Source organism: Schistocerca cancellata, chromosome 3 (genome assembly GCF_023864275.1).
Source record: "Schistocerca cancellata isolate TAMUIC-IGC-003103 chromosome 3, iqSchCanc2.1, whole genome shotgun sequence".
In the NCBI taxonomy this organism is placed as follows: domain Eukaryota; kingdom Metazoa; phylum Arthropoda; class Insecta; order Orthoptera; family Acrididae; genus Schistocerca; species Schistocerca cancellata.
In genome coordinates, this window is record NC_064628.1 from 365,225,099 (window position 1) to 365,242,171 (window position 17,073).

Consider the following 17,073-nt stretch of genomic DNA (forward strand, 5'->3'; position numbering starts at 1 on the left):
GGTGTCTCTTGTGCGGTTCCCAGCTGTCGTGGATGCAGATAATCGTCATATTTGTAGCTTTTGTAACGTTGAACATGACGATGGTACCCAGTTAGGAAATTTTACCGTATAATGTGGAAATTAAAATGCGTTTCTCTCAGTGGTTTATCCGTTCCGTCTTTACCGCATGTCCTTAAAAATGTTTCCATAAAGAGTCGTTGTCCTACGTTCACTTATTTTTCTTGGGGGATCTCTCAAGTAGTGAATGTGCGAGCTTAATTGTGAAATTCGTGTGAACTTGTGTTAGTTCCTTTAGATTTGAGACGTGTAAGCCTAAACCTTGCGTTTACGTACAGTAATGAAAGGCAGAAAGCAGTCACACCATTATAACTTGGTTCATTTACGTACCAAGTAACAGTTCTCTTTTTTGGTTACTCATGTGTATTGCCGGTAATGGCTATCAAGTCTAGTCTCTGAACATGTAACGGTTCCCCAGCTTTTCCATTCGAACTTTCATCGTTCAAAATTTATTTTTGCTAACCCAAGACACCATTACTCTGTCGACTAATACACTCCAAGGAAAAAAAGGCAGAAACACTCACCACAAATGAATCATACGAGTTGGGGAGAAATCGGTAGATGTGATGTACGTGTACAAACAAACAAATTACTACACTTTCAGAAAAATCGAAGGATTTCTTCAAGATAAAGAATTCACAGATTTAGCCAGTCAGTAACGCATGTGTCCACCTTTGTCCCTTACACAAGCAGTTATTGGGTTTGGCATTTATTGACGGAGTTACCAAATTCTGTCCAGTTGGGGAATTAGATCGTCAATATGCCGAGCTGGTTCGTGGCCCTGACCATTACGCTCCAAACGTTCTCAATTGGGGAGAGATACAGTGACGTTGCTGGCCGAGGTCGGGTTTTGCGAGCACGACAACCAGGAGCGATGATTTCAGCTGCCATCTATTTTCATAGCAGGACTGCTCTAAATGTCATCTGCTGCGCCTTTGCAACACAGCGATACGTCGACGATATTCTACGCTACGCTCCATTTTGTTGCTGTTGAAGAAAAGCCTTCCCGCAAACGGCGGGAGTTTCTATTGCTCGTCTTCGTAGTTGTCAAAGCCTATCTTGGCCAACAAGGTCTCCATATCTCTCCCCATCTGAGAACTTTTGGAGCATTGCGGACACAATCTGCACGAGGTCCCTCAGGACAACGTCCAACAGCTCTATCAATCAATGACAAGCCGAATAATTGCTTGCATACGGGCGATTGTTGGACTGACGCATTACTGACTTTCTCAGTTTGTGGAACTGTTTCTCTCAAATAGAATTATTTTTTCTGAAATCGTTATCATCTTTCGTCTGTATATTTACGTCACGTCTCCCGATTTCCGTCCCAACCGGGTAATTTCTTTGTGGTGCGGTCATCTTTTTGTCTTAAAGGATATATTACACACACGGATAATGTTTAATGTGACAACATTTAATACTTATCATCGTAGTGCTCTAAGTTGTAAAGGAAATCCGCTGTTAGCGTGCAATACAAAGAGAGTAACAATGCAACTCCGTATCTTTCGACCCACGTATCTCGGTACAACACGACGATTCGTGAACCAGAACACAATCCACGATTTTACAATCCTACCGACAGCGTACTACGATAACTTAGTATAGGGCTATACCAGTCTTCGATATTGTTTCTACCGCAGCTTCTCGTAAGCTCAGCATTATGTGTAGTAACTACTGACATTCTGTCGGTGATCCACATTCAAAGTGATCTACGTACTTGAATATATAACAGCTGTAACTATTAAATTAAAGTCCTTGCATTGTGCAAATTGCTCAAGCCTCAAAGAAGGAAGACCGACACGATTTTAGGTGGTATTACATGACTCCTATCACTTCAGTATACTTCTCCTAGCTCCAGAATCTCTGTAACATGTAAAGTTCTGAAAATTAAATGTTGCCCGAAATAAGAGGAACCTCAAAATTACCTGATACTTAATGCACCTGGTGGCTGGAACCATGTTCATTCCTTAACCTGTCAGAAGAGTACGTTCTTAAAATAGCCTTCGATACCAACAAACCGATTTTCTTCTCAAATCTAATCTCATTACATGGGACAAAATTCATGAAATGCAGCACCACCACGTACTGCAGTTTACCTGTACAGATCAGGTCGATAACGACACTGTAAAGATTGGCACTTTCTTTATTTGCGCACACACACACACAAAGTTATTACACTCCTACAAAGGACTATTTCAATGTTAAAAATTTAAGATCCCGCTATGGCTGAACCGTAATAGCATTACTGTAGCTAGTAACTTGGTCTAAATATTTCATTTTTTCCGATGTTACTATGAAGCTACACTATATCCATGTAGTCTATAATATCTTATCAGAAAGAATAATTGAACGCAAATAGCAAAGTACTTGTGACGAGTGTACACAAAAATGTATTTTATAGAAATAATAAGTCTTTACATAAATTCAAACCATCAAACAATAACTAAGTGGGTACTTATCTGGGTTCTGCTTATTCTGCTGTACGAGCACGGGGTCCTGGGTTCAATTCCCGGCGGGGTCAGGGATTTGCACCTCCCTCGCGATGACTGGGTGTTTGTGTTGTCCTCGTCATTTCGTCCTCATTAATGAAAGAGGCGAGATTGGACTGAGCAAAGGTTGGGAATTTGTACGGGCGCTGATAACCGCGCAGTTGAGCGCCCCAAAAACCAAACATCATCATCATCATCATCATATGGTGCTGTAAAAGTACTCACTTCCCGGCGTTCACAACGATACTGCTCCGCCGTCTTGTTATCTTCCGCTGCATTCATGATTCCGCAACCTCCTTAGATTTTCCTTTCAGGAAATTTTCGTGCTTGAGTACTTTTTGAATTAAAAGTCTTAGATACAGACAAGCAAACTGACTTTCCTTTGTTGTCGAGTGAGGCTTTTAGTACAAATACAAATATTCTCAGGATTCTTCAGAAATGAATTGTCCAGTTAAGAATTCCCTTGTGGATCTTCAAAAATACATTAATTGACAGTGGTTCAGAAGTTTGTTGGCCACTGTATTACCAGATATCTCCATATGATGTGCGAACAATATTACATCCACTGGCTATTCCACAACTGTAATGCTAAACACACCACCACAGTCGTTGCAGCGAATCTTCTGCTCTTTTTTTTCCGAGGGCAGCTCCAAACCTCTGCAAAATAATATGGAAACGTGTGTGGTCATCCATAGAATGATGTTGTGGGGAAGACCAACTAGAAATTACGTTTTGTTGGCAGAACACTTAGAAGATGCAGCAGGTCTACTAAAGTCGCTGCCCACACTATGCTTGTGCGTCCTCTGCTACAGTGTGGCTGTGCTGCATCGGATACTTACCAGACAGGACTGACGGAGGACTTTGAACAGTTTCAAATAAGCATATTTAGTATTCTCACAAAATAGGGAGATAATGTCAGGAATATGATAAATGCTTTGGATGGTCATAACAAAAAAAAAGGCGTTTTTCGTTCCGGCGAGAGCTTTTCACAAAATTTCATTCACCGACTTTCTCTTCTGAAGGTGAAAATATTTTATTGTCGCCAACACCCATAGAAGGAATGGTCATAACAATAAAATAAGACTAATCAGAGCTCTTACAGAAAGATTTAAGTGTTCCTTTTTCCCACGCACTGTTAGAGAGTAGAACGGTAGAGAAACAGTCCGAAGATCGTTCGAAGAATCTTCTGCCAGGCACTTGGGTGTGAACTGCAGAGTACGCATGTAGCAGATATACTAACGACACGACCTCGTTACACTGCTGACTTCATATGTACAGTCACCATCAAGGTCCTCAATACCGTTTCATTGCTCTGCAATATTAATCTTTCTATTCTGGCCAATGTAATTATCACATAACTAAGTTTCCCAGTTTGCCGAATTCAGGCTCAGATTTCGTTGCACCATTTCGTGCTGTTACACCCCATTAAGGGCCATTACTTGCCATTAAGCGCTGTTAGGATCGCAGCCAACATGAAATGCGTCTACCTCACATCATCGATCTCTGTTGCCTGCCGCCGACTGTGTTGCCGCGCGGCTCAATGGCACGAAGTTTCTCCCAAAGCCATTCCTCATCCATTAGTTGCTCTCATGGATTCCATTCATCTTATATTATTTTGAAGATTAATGCTCTTGATTAATTCTTCCCGCAGTGGCATCACCAATGTTAAGCCCTGTCGGGCTTGGCTAGCCCTTGGGTGGGTGAAAGTCCTGGTCTGCCGAATGCTGTTGGCAGGTGGGGTGCACTAAGCCCTTTTCATGTCGACAGAGGAACTACTTTATTGAGAAGTAGCAGTAAGAGTCATGAAATCTGACAACGGCTGGGAGAGCGGTGTGCTGACCACATGTCCCTCCGTATCCGCATCCGGTGACGTCTAAGGGCTGAGGATGACACGACGGTCTGTCGGTAGCGTTGGGTCTTCAAGGTCTGTTCGTACATTTTTTTTCTTTATACTACTGATTAATACAAGCAGATACTTATACTTATTACCCCGTCAGTCCAATAGGTTTCGAGACTCTACTAATAATAAAAAAAAAAAAACGGACGGCGATGGTTCTAATGCTGGGCCGGCCACGGCGTGCCAGATTTCACGCGTGCAGCATAGGCCTGGCCTATCAGTATCATCCAGCTTTGGTCGGCACTTCTCGGAAGCAGCTGCAAGAGCGCGACATTTTATTTAGCATTACGGTGCGGCATTTTTCAGTTGAAACTAGTCCTGAGTTCGACAGAGTCATGGTGTCAGCGCCGTTTACCCTTAGCTATTTATTCGTGGTCTGAGGGATGTACACAGGTCCAAGCTGTTTGCGCAAAAAGAGGCAGCCTAGCGTTCTGTCGTCACAAGAGGATGAGAGAATTCTTAATTCACATAAGCGACGGGTACAGCTTATTTGCTATGAAACGACATTACAGTACCATGAGGAGAGAAAAATGTTCAAATGTGTGTCAATTCCTAAGGGACCAAACTGCTGAGGTCGTCGCCACCTAGACTTATACACTACTTGTTTTTGTTGTGGTCTTCAGTCTAGAGACTAGTTTGATGCAGCTCTCCATGCTACTCTATCCCGTGCAAGCTTCTTCATCTCCCAGTACTTACTGCAACCTACATCCTTCTGAGTCTGTTTAATGTATTCATATCTTGGTCTCCCTCTACGATTTTTACCCTCCACGCTGCCCTCCAGTATTAAATTGGTGATCCCTTGATGCCCTACCAACCGTTCCCTTCTTCTAGTCAAGTTGTGCCACAAATTTCTCTTCTCTCCAATTCTATTCAAATGGTTCAAATGGCTCTGAGCACTATGGGACTTAACATCTATGGTCATCAGTCCCCTAGAACTTAGAACTACTTAAACCGAAGTAACCTAAGGACAGCACACAACACCCAGTCATCACGAGGCAGAGAAAATACCTGACCCCGCCGGGAATCGAACCCGGGAACCCGGGCGTGGGAAGCGAGAACGCTACCGCACGACCACGAGCTGCGGACCCAATTCTATTCAATACCTCCTCATTACTTATGTGATCTACCCGTCTGACCTTCAGCATTCTTCTGTAGCACCACATTTCGAAAGCTTCTATTGTCTTCTTGTCGAAACTATCTATCGTCCAATTTTCACTACCATACATGGCTACACTCCATACAAATTCTTTCAGAAAGACTTCCTGACTCTTAAATCTATACTCTATGTTAACAAATTTCTCTTCTTCAGAAACGCTTTCCTTGCCATTGCCAGTCTACATTTTATATCCTCTCTACTTCGACCATCATCAGTTATTTTGCTCCCCAAACAGCAAAAATCCTTTACTACTTTAAGTGTCTCATTTCCTAATCTAATTCCCTCAGCATCACCCGATTTACTTCGACTACAGTCCGTTACGCTCTTTTTGCTTTTGTTGATGTTCATCTCATATCCTCTTTTTAAGACACTTTCTATTCCACATAGCTGCTCTTCCAAGTCCTTTGCTGTCTCTGACAGAATTACAATTCCATCGGCGAACCTCAAAGTTTTTATTTCTTCTCCATGGATTTTAGTTAATACTCCGAATTTTTCTTTGTTTCCTTTATTGCTAGCTCAGTATACAGACTGAGAAACATCTGGGATAGGCTACAACCCTGTCTCACTCCCTTCCGATCCATTGCTTTCCTTTCATCTCCCTCGAAGCTTATAACTGCCATCTGGTTTCTGTACACTTTGTAAACAGCCTTTAGCTCCCTGTATTTTACCCCTGCCAGCTTCAGAATTTGAAAGAGAGTAATCCAGTCAACAATGTCAAAAGCGTTCTCTAAGTCTACAAATGCGAGAAACGTAGGTTTGCCTTTCGTTAATCTATTTTCTAAGATAAGTCGTAGGGTCAGTATTTCCCCACGTGTTCCAAGATTTCAACGGAATCCAAACTGATCTTCCCCGAGGTCAGCTTCTACCACTTTTTCCATCCGTCTGTAAAGAATTCGTGTTAGTATTTTGCAGCCGTGGCTTATTAAACTGATAGTTCATTAATTTTCACAACTGTCAACACCTGCTTTCTTTGGGATTGGAATAAATAAAAAAAAAGAAAGGTTCAAATGGCTCTGAGCACTATGGGACTCAACTGCTGAGGTCATTAGTCCCCTAGAACTTAGAACTAGTTAAACCTAACTAACCTAAGGACATCACAAACATCCATGCCCGCGGCAGGATTCGAACCTGCGACCGTAGCGGTCTTGCGGTTCCAGACTGCAGCGGCTTTAACCGCACGGCCACTTCGGCCGGCTGATTGGAATTACACCCCTGGAAATTGAAATAAGAACACCGTGAATTCATTGTCCCAGGAAGGGGAAACTTTATTGACACATTCCTGGGGTCAGATACATCACATGATCACACTGACAGAACCACAGGCACATAGACACAGGCAACAGAGCATGCACAATGTCGGCACTAGTACAGTGTATATCCACCTTTTGCAGCAATGCAGGCTGCTATTCTCCCATGGAGACGATCGTAGAGATGCTGGATGTAGTCCTGTGGAACGGCTTGCCATGCCATTTCCACCTGGCGCCTCAGTTGGACCAGCGTTCGTGCTGGACGTGCAGACCGCGTGAGACGACGCTTCATCCAGTCCCAAACATGCTCAATGGGGGACAGATCCGGAGATCTTGCTGGCCAGGGTAGTTGACTTACACCTTCTAGAGCACGTTGGGTGGCACGGGATACATGCGGACGTGCATTGTCCTGTTGTAACAGCAAGTTCCCTTGCCGGTCTAGGAATGGTAGAACGATGGGTTCGATGACGGTTTGGATGTACCGTGCACTATTCAGTGTCCCCTCGACGATCACCAGTGGTGTACGGCCAGTGTAGGAGATCGCTCCCCGCACCATGATGCCGGGTGTTGGCCCTGTGTGCCTCGGTCGTATGCAGTCCTGATTGTGGCGCTCACCTGCACGGCGCCAAACACGCATACGACCATCATTGGCACCAAGGCAGAAGCGACTCTCATCGCTGAAGACGACACGTCTCCATTCGTCCCTCCATTCACGCCTGTCGCGACACCACTAGAGGCGGGCTGCACGATGTTGGGGCGTGAGCGGAAGACGGCCTAACGGTGTGCGGGACCGTAGCCCAGCTTAATGGAGACGGTTGCGAATGGTCCTCGCCGATACCCCAGGAGCAACAGTGTCCCTAATTTGCTGGGAAGTGGCGGTGCGGTTCCCTACGGCACTGCGTAGGATCCTACGGTCTTGGCGTGCATCCGTGCGTCGCTGCGGTCCGGTCCCAGGTCGACGGGCACGTGCACCTTCCGCCGACCACTGGCTAAAACATCGATGTACTGTGGAGACCTCACGCCCCACGTGTTGAGCAATTCGGCGATACGTCCACCCGGCCTCCCGCATGCCCACTATACGCCCTCGCTCAAAGTCCGTCAACTGCACATACGGTTCACGTCCACGCTGTCGCGGCATGCTACCAGTGTTAAAGACTGCGATGGAGCTCCGTATGCCACGGCAAACTGGCTGACACTGACGGCGGCTGTGCACAAATGCTGCGCAGCTAGCGCCATTCGACGGCCAACACCGCGGTTCCTGGTGTGTCCGCTGTGCCGTGCGTGTGATCATTGCTTGTACAGCCCTCTCGCAGTGTCCGGAGCAGGTATGGTGGGTCTGACACACCAGTGTCAATGTGTTCTTTTTTCCATTTCCAGGAGTGTATTATATTCTTCTTGAAGTCTGAGGGTATTTCCCCTGTCTCATGCATCTTGCTTACCAGATGGTAGAGTTTTGTTAGGCTTGGCTCTCCCAAGGCTGTCAGTAGTTCTAATGGAATGTTGTCTACTCCCGGAGCCTTGTTTCGACTTAGGTCTTCCAGCGCTTTGTCAGACTCTTCACACAGTATCATATCTCCTATTTCATCTTCATCTACATTCTCTACCATTTCTATAAAATGGTCCTCAAGAACATTGCCCTTGTATAGATCTTATATATACTCCTTCCGCCTTTCTGCTTTCCCTTCTTTGCTTAGAACTGGGTTTCTACCTCATCACTTGATATTCATGCAAGTGGTTCTCTTCTCTCCAAAGGTCTCTTTAATTTTCTTGTAGGCAGTATCTATCTTACCCCTAGTGAGATATCCCTCTACATCCTTACATTTGTCCTCTAGCCATCCCTGCTTAGCCATTTTGCACTTCCTGTCGATCTAATTTTTGAGACGTTTGTATTCCTTTTTGCCCGCTTCATTTACTGTATTTTTATATTTTCTCCTTTCATCAATTAAATTCAATATCTCTTCTACTAGCCCTGATCTTTTTACCTACTTCATCCTCTGCCACCTTCATTATTTCATCCCTCAAACTACCCATTGTTCTTCTACTGGATTTCTTTCCCCCATTCTTGCCAATCGTTCCCTATTGCTCTCCCTGAAGCTCTCTACAACCTCTGGTTCTTTCAGTTTATCCAGGTCCCTTCTCCTCAAATTCCCACCTTTTTGCAGTTTCTTCAGTTTTAATCTACAGTTCATAACCATTAGATTGTGGTCAGAGTCCACATCTGTTCCTGGAAATGTCTTACAATTTAAAACCTGGTTCCTGAATCTCTGTCTTAATATTATATAATCTATCTGAGACCTTTCAGTATCGCCAGGCTTCTTCCATGTATACAACCTTCTTTTATGATTGTTGAACCAAGTGTTAACTATGATTAAGTAATACTCCGTGCAAAATTCTACCAGGCGGCTTCCTCTTTTATTCCTTTCTCCCATTCCATATTCACCTACTACGTTACCTTCTCTTCCTTTTCCTACTATCGAGTTACAGTAACCCAAGACTATTAAATTCTCGTCTCCCTTCACTATCTGAATAATTTCTTTTATCTCATCATACATTTCATCAATCTCTTCCTCATCTGCTGAGCTAGTAGGCGTATAAACTTGTACTGCTGTGGTAGGCGTGGGCTTGGTATCTATCTTGGCCACAATGATGCGTTCACTACGCTTTTGTAGTAGCTTACCCGCATTCCTATTTTCCTATTGATAATTAAACCTACCCCTATTTGATTTTGTATTTGTAACCCTGTATGGCCGGCCGTTGTGGCCGTGCAGTTCTAGGCGCTTCAGTTTGGAACCGCGTGACCGCTACGGTCGCAGGTTCGAATCTTGCCTCGGGCATGGATGTGTGTGATGTCCTTAGGTTAGTTAGGTCTAAGTACTTCTAAGTTCTAGGGCACTGATGACATCAGATGTTAAGTCCCTTAGTGCTCAGAGTCATTTGAACCATTTTTTATAACCCTGTATTCACCTGACTAGTAGTCTAGTCCCTCCTGCCACCGAACTTAACTAATTACCACTATATCTAACTTTAACCTATCCATTTGCCTTTTTAAATTTTCTAACCTACCTGCCCGATTAAGGGATCTGACATTCCACGCTCCGATCCGTAGAATGCGTTTTCTTACAACGTCCTCCTAAGTAGTCCCCTCCTTGAAACCCCAATGGGGGACTATTTTACGTCCGGAATATTTTACCCGAGAGGACGCCATCACCATTTAGCCATACAGTAAAGCTGCATGCCCTTGGGAAAAATTACGGCTGAAGTTTCCCTTTGCTTTAAGCCGTTCGCAGTATAAGCACAGCAAGGCCATTTTGGTTGGTGTTACAAGGCCAGATCAGTGAATCATCCAGACTGTAGCCCATGCAACTACTGAAAAGTCTGCTGCCCCTCCTCAGGAACCACACGTTTATCTGGCCTCTCAACAGATACCCCTCCGTTGTGGTTGCACCTACGGTACGTCTATCAGTATCACTAAGTTAATCTAAGTTATGCCAAGAACAGTACATACACCCATGCCCGAGGGAGGACTCGAACCTCCGGCGGCTACTCTCCGAAGTACTTTGTGCAAAATAAGGTGGCACGGAGCACTTGAAGAAACTGGTGGTACGAACAGTAATATCGAGAAGTCGCAGCCGTTATTCCGTTGTCAGTTGCAACAGTTTTCAGTGGAAATGAACGAATAGTATGCAGACTTCATATTGTTACGTAGCAGAAGGTATAATCAGATGAATGACGAACACTAACTTCACTTAACAATTGTTTATTCAGCACTTTCAGATACAAGAGCGTGGAGCGAACTGCCTCTGGCCAGAACGCATACGGTAAATACACAATTAGTAAACGTTCCAGTACAATGATTCTTGATAAATCTGGATACTTCAAGAGTGTCCACGAACCGAATGTAGAAATTAAAATTTAGCAGTTCAGGTGAGTTTTCATCTCACGACCCTCCTTGCAAGAGTCTAGTATCATAACCGCTACACTTCAGTGACGGTGCTACTCAGATTTTTCTGCGACAGTATGTTAATGGAAAGTACGTAGGGTACGCCAAGGACCATGCCTGGGAATATCTTCCGATTTAAAATTTACTATTGTTGAATTTACTAAGGAAAAAGAAGCGCAAGAACGAAAATTACAGCGTCCGGAATGGATTGCGGACTTCGCATTTTAAGTAGACTTGACTGCTCACTGCTGACGTCGCTTTTTAAGTAGACCTGATTGCACACTGCCTACAATAAAACATTGCAAGGTAACTTCTTTCTGATTCACTAGGGATGCATTTAAAAAAATGGCTCTGAGTACTATGGGGCTTAACTTCTAAGGTCATCAGTCCCCTAGAACTTAGAACTACTTAAACCTAACTAACCTAAGGACATCACACACATCCATGCCCGAGGCAGGATTCGAACCTGCGACCGTAGCGGCCGCGCGGTTCCAGACTGTAGCGCCTTTAACCGCTTGGCCACCACGGCCGGCGATGCGTTTAAAAAGAGAATCTTCTTGCAGAATGGACACACTCTAACAAAGACAGTCCAGTTTCCTGAATTTACTGGGGAAAACGCGAGGTTTCAAGAATTCATAGGGGCCTTGCAAGAATTGAAAGGAATCGGCAACGCGCCGCGAGTAATGAGTATAATGGGCGGGGGGCACTACAAAAGTAGTGCGGGACAAGAATGTGGGTTTTCGCGGGAGGCGTGCCAGAGATCCCTGCAATCGCGCTATCCTCTGTGTTCTCGGTGGCTCATCTGGATAGAGCGTTTGCCATGTAAGCAGGAGGTCCCGGGTTCGAGTCTCGGTCGGGGCACACATTTTCATCTGTCCCCGTTGACGTATGTCAACGCCTGTAAGCAGCTAAGGGTGTTCATTTCATTGTAAAAGGATAGTTTTATAAAGGTTTTGAGTACATCGTCGGTCTTACATCCTTGGCGAGCTGGTCTCGAGACCGTTTCAGTTCAGCCTGTGCAGATGCAATTGATTGACCTGCAAGTAAATTCCAGTGTCAATGACAACTCTTTTTACTTTCAGACGGTCGAGGACGTCTACACTGTTTTCTTCAGGTAAATTTTCGAAGTTTATATGATGAAATTGCAAAAGTGCTACAATATTTCGATCGACGTGTTTGTGTGAAACAGCGTTTTTCAATTATGAAGCTAAATTAGGATTACATGCGAACTGGAGGGCGAAACACTGTGAGATTCTCTGCGTCTGTCTGTATCCCGACAGTCTGCACGACATATAAATTACATTATGTCTACAGCACGCCAAAAAGATTAACTAATACAGAAAACTTGTTTTGTTTGTGATCTTTGCTGTCGAGAAATGTGAAATGTAAAACCAAGTCGAATGCAGTGATACTGCACTGCCATTTAAATGCGGTGCATTCGCTGTTTCCCCTCTTCATCCTCCTCGCTTTGACAGCGTGGCGTGGCAGTAAGAGAAATGTGAAGCCAGTCGGTGCGCTTTGGCACTGGTGCCCAGGCATGGTCCGCGAGCCAGAATGTGCTTTAATGCTTCAGTGTTCTAAATAATCTGTCCGTGTCCCCGCCCTTCCTTCCTCCCCCCCCCCCACCAACTTGAGTATAATGCACAAAAGGTTCATACAATCGCATGAAAATGTTCATGAAGTTGTTCAATTTGTACGCCACATTCACATCTATTTCGATCTTTATGAACCATCAGAGACACATTCTGAGCAGTTTTGTTTTGTGGCAGGATCGTCCTGTTTACACCAAGTCGCACCCACTGTCTTTTTTTTCAGAAAAGAACTTCTAGCGTTTTCCACTTCAGTCAGGCTGTGGCAGGCGTCCACACGCCATTGTTTTTTGTTTGGGTAATCAATGTGTGCAGGCCAAACTTTGCTCAGTGTTTTTTCCTCTTCGAAACATTCTAGATAATGTCTTCAACAATTGATGTAGAGAGCTCAGTTCGTTGCTGCATTCCGAATTGTGACACAGTACTGTTGACGTACAATGGCTGCACATCCATTATTCAACACTGCCCACTCACAACTGACTTGAAGAACGCACATGTGTTTTTACAGTTGTTCTTTCCAGGTGCCACAGTACTTACTGCGCCGACGTCACCAGTACGCCAGGAATAAAATCAGTCTCGGATCTTTTTGAACGTATGGTGTATTCTTTATCATTGGCTTTTCAATTTACTAATAATTTTTATGTCTTAATATACCTTTAATTCTATTTAAGTATTCAACAAGGTCTTCACACTACCTCCGTCAATCATCTGGCACTTTTAAGCGTGTCCTTACGTATTTGGGCGCCATAAAGATAAAACAGCATCACTCAGCTCATGAATCATTACAATGTGCCATACTCCGCCATTAATATGTTGAAAAATTTAATTTTAAAGATGCAGAATAATCAAAAATTGTTCAAATGTGTGTGAAATCTTATGGGACTTAACTGCTAAGGTGATCAGTCCCTAATCTTACACACTACTTAACCTAAATTATCCTAAGGACAAACACACCCAGCCATGCCGGAGGGAGGACTCGAACCTCCGCCGGGACCAGCAGCACAGGCCATGACTGCAGCGCCTAAGACCGCGCAGAATAATCGTTATAAGTGGAAGTCTGTGTAACTGTGTGTACTTACTACTATGATAAGCCTCTCTTCACATACTCTAACCCAAATGAATCTCAGACATTTGTGCTGTTTCCGGAAAAGCTCCAAGGAAGGCAATGTAATAGAAAGAGAGTACACAGTTACATTATACTCTCATTTTGGGTTAAATACCTCAAACCTTTGTTTCCTGTGCCTTGTCTCTTTGTGTATGGACATAAACTAGCAAGAAGTACGTGGCCTCGTAATTCTATTCGTCGTTTCTCTCAAAATCTTACACTGAGGTATTACTGTTGTCATTTCAGACTCACATATGAATGTTTGAAAAACGTGAATTGGTGAATGTTTGCCGTAGATGTAACTTGGAAACTTCCCAGCCGTACAGTTATAGTGGGACTTCGCAGGCAATAAATACTCAGAAATATATAGTAACAAATCATGGAAGTCTAAGAGATACTTTACTGGAAAGTGCGAGTGATGCTAAATGCATCATTTGGGTTAGTGAGATCACAAATAACGCGCAGGATTAGAGTCAGTGGCGTTCAGGAAGGTACCCACGGGGATGTGGAGCCGCCGGCCGCTGTGGCCTCGCGATTCTAGGCACTTCAGTCTGGAACCGTACTGCTGCTACGGTCGCAGGTTCGAATCATGCCTCGGGCATGGATGTGTGTGACGTCCTTAGGTTAGTTAGGTTTAAGTAATTCTAAGTCTAGGGGACTGATGACCTCAGATGCCTCATAGTGCTCAGAGCCATTTGAACCATTTTGATGTGGAGCCACGACGATTCGAGTGCTGTGGCCAGCAGTGTTAGGTTGACGATCCGTGGCGTGAACAACTCGATCGAGATGGTTCCACAGATTATTTACTGGGTTTAAATCCGGTGAGTTTGGTGGCCAGGAGAGTACGGTAAACTCATCCAGGTGGTCTCCGAACCGCACATATACCTTATGAGCTGTGTGACACGTTGCATTGTCATGCTGCGCCGAAGAGAAACAAACTGTATGTTGGGGTGAGAATGCTCCCCAAGGTTAAATACACTCTTGTGTTAGTCCAATGTGCCTTTCAGAGTGACTACACCACACAGGGAACGCCAGGAAAACACTCCCTGAACCATAAACCATAAGTAAACTGAAGAGGGAAAAGGAAATGAACTAATGATTTCAGCTGCATAGGGATTTTTTTGGGATCAGTGGCGACAAGTAAAAAATTCGTATCAGACCAGGACTCGAACCCAGAATCTACTGCTTACGAGGAAGTTGTTGACCACTGCGCCACCCACACACAGTATTTATTGCAACTGCGATTACTACCTGGGCACGAATTCTGGCCGAATCACACTCCCACCTATCATCGCTTACTGCAGTCTCCATCCATGTTATCCATGCTCGCTAATTTTAGATTCCCACTGGAGGTCGAAAGTAAATGTGCGTCGCACTGGAAGTTGTCGATTCATTGCCCATCGAGGCGAACCACTTATATAAACGCGTGGTGTCTGTCCATTTGGACCTGACATTTCCTTTCCTTTCTCCCCCCCCTCCCCCTTCAATTTACATAATATGTATCACAGCTGCGAACGCCACTGGTGTCCGTTCTTTTAGACATGTGCGAAAGAACAGACACCGCGCCTTCATACGGCTACAATATTTTTACAGGGTATTTGCTTTCTGAAGTTTCACACTAATGGCGATAGAGCATAAAACATGATTCATCTGAAAATGCTGTCACCACTCTGTGGACGTCCAGTTGCGGCAATGGCGGGCAAAGTCCAACCTTCGTCACCGCTGAGCAGCAGTCAGCATGGGTGCATAAGTCAAGAGCCTGCTGCAGAGGCCGGTATGCAGCTATATTCGTTGAGCGATTGCCATTGACGAGACATTTTTGGTAGACCTTTGGTTCATCTGGGCGGTCACTTGTTCATCATTTCCATGTTTATTCACCCGTACACATCTCTGCAGCCACCGTTCACCCCACTCATCTACTACTCGTGTTGTAGCACAGTTGCCTCGTCGCCGATTTTGATACCACCAGTTAGCCATGTATGATATACTTCAACCACGGCGGCAGGCGAACGGATTACGAACTTAGCCACTACAGAAATGTTTCCACCTTTGGCGCGAAAGCGAATGATCACACCGTTTTGGACGTCAATGAAACCGCTCCTCTTCCGCATTACGACAACGACTGCTCTGCTGTTATGAGACCCATCAACACGCTTCCCATATCCCTCCACTGCCAGTGCTGCCATCTGCCGCCTTTGAGCGGTTATTGCGCGTTTATTTCTAACGGAGGCAGTCGACATATTAATGTGACTCGAACGTCCATTATACGGCGGCTTAAGCATGTTATTAGACAAAAATACATATTCCCGTTATTTGCAGGGACAAGAGTCTGGATGATTGACTACTCTAGCCTTGTAACATTAACCAAAACGGTACTACGAACGGCTAAAAGCAACGGGAAACTACAGCAGTAAACTTTCCTGGGGGCATGCAGCTTTACTGTATGGTTAAGTGATGATGGCATCCTCTTGGGAAAAATATTCCGGAGGTAAAATAGTCCCCCATTTGGAACTCCGGGCGGGGACTATTCAGGAGGACGCTGCTATCAGGAGACACAAAACTGGCGTTCTACGGATCGAAGCGTAAAATGTCAGATCCCTTAATCGGGCCGGTAGGTTAGAAAACTGAAAAAGGCAAATGGACAGGTTAAAGCTAGATATAGTGGGAATTAGTGACGTTCGATGGCAGGAGGAACAAGACTTCTGGTCAGGTGAATACAAGGTTATAAATACAAAATCAAATAGGGGTAATGTGGGAGTAGGTTTAATAATGAATAAAAAAATAGAAGCGTGGGTAAGCTACTACAAACAGCATAGTGAACGCATTATTGTGGCCAAGATAGAAACGAAGCCCACACGCACCACAGTGCTATACGTTTATATGCCAACTAGCTCCGCAGATGACGAAGAGATTGATGAAATGTATGATGGGAAAAAGATATTGTTCAGATAGTGATGGGAGACGAAAATTTAACAGTCATTGGTGACCGCAATTCGATAGTAGAAAAAGGAAGAGAAGGAAAAGTAGTAGGTGAATATGGAATGGGGGTAAGGAATAAAAGAGGAAACCGCCTGGTAGAATTTTGCACAGAGCATAACACTTTGTTCAAGAATCACGAAAGAAGATTGTATACGTGGATGAGACTTGGAGACACTGGAGGGTTTCAGACAGATTATATAATGGTAACACAGAGATTTAGGAGCCTGGTTTTAAATTGTAAGATATTTCCAGGGGCAGATGTGGCCTTTGACCACGGTCTAGTGGCTATGAACTGTAGATTAAAACTGAAGAAACTGAAAAAAGGTGGGAATTTAAGGAGATGGGACCTGGATAAACTGAAAGAACCAGGGGTCTTAGAGAGTTTCAGAGAGAACGTTAGAGAATGACTGACAGCCGACCGGTGTGCGCGTGCGGTTCTAGACGCTTCAGTCTGGAACCGCGTGACCGCTGCGGTCGCAGGTTCGAATCCTGCCTCGGGCGTGGTTGTGTGTGATGTCCTTAGGTTAGTTAGGTTTAAGTAGTTCTAAGTTCTAGGGGACTGATGACCATAGATGTTAAGTCCCATAGTGCTCAGAGCCATTTTTTTTTGAACG

General features: G+C 44.5%; 1 protein-coding gene across 1 annotated transcript in view; it reads left to right on the plus strand.

Annotated features, from left to right (window-relative positions):
* The window catches only part of LOC126175053 (serine/threonine-protein phosphatase rdgC), a 1,927,531-nt gene that overhangs the window by 1,855,564 nt on the left and 54,894 nt on the right, over positions 1 to 17,073 (plus strand). The window lies entirely within an intron of this gene.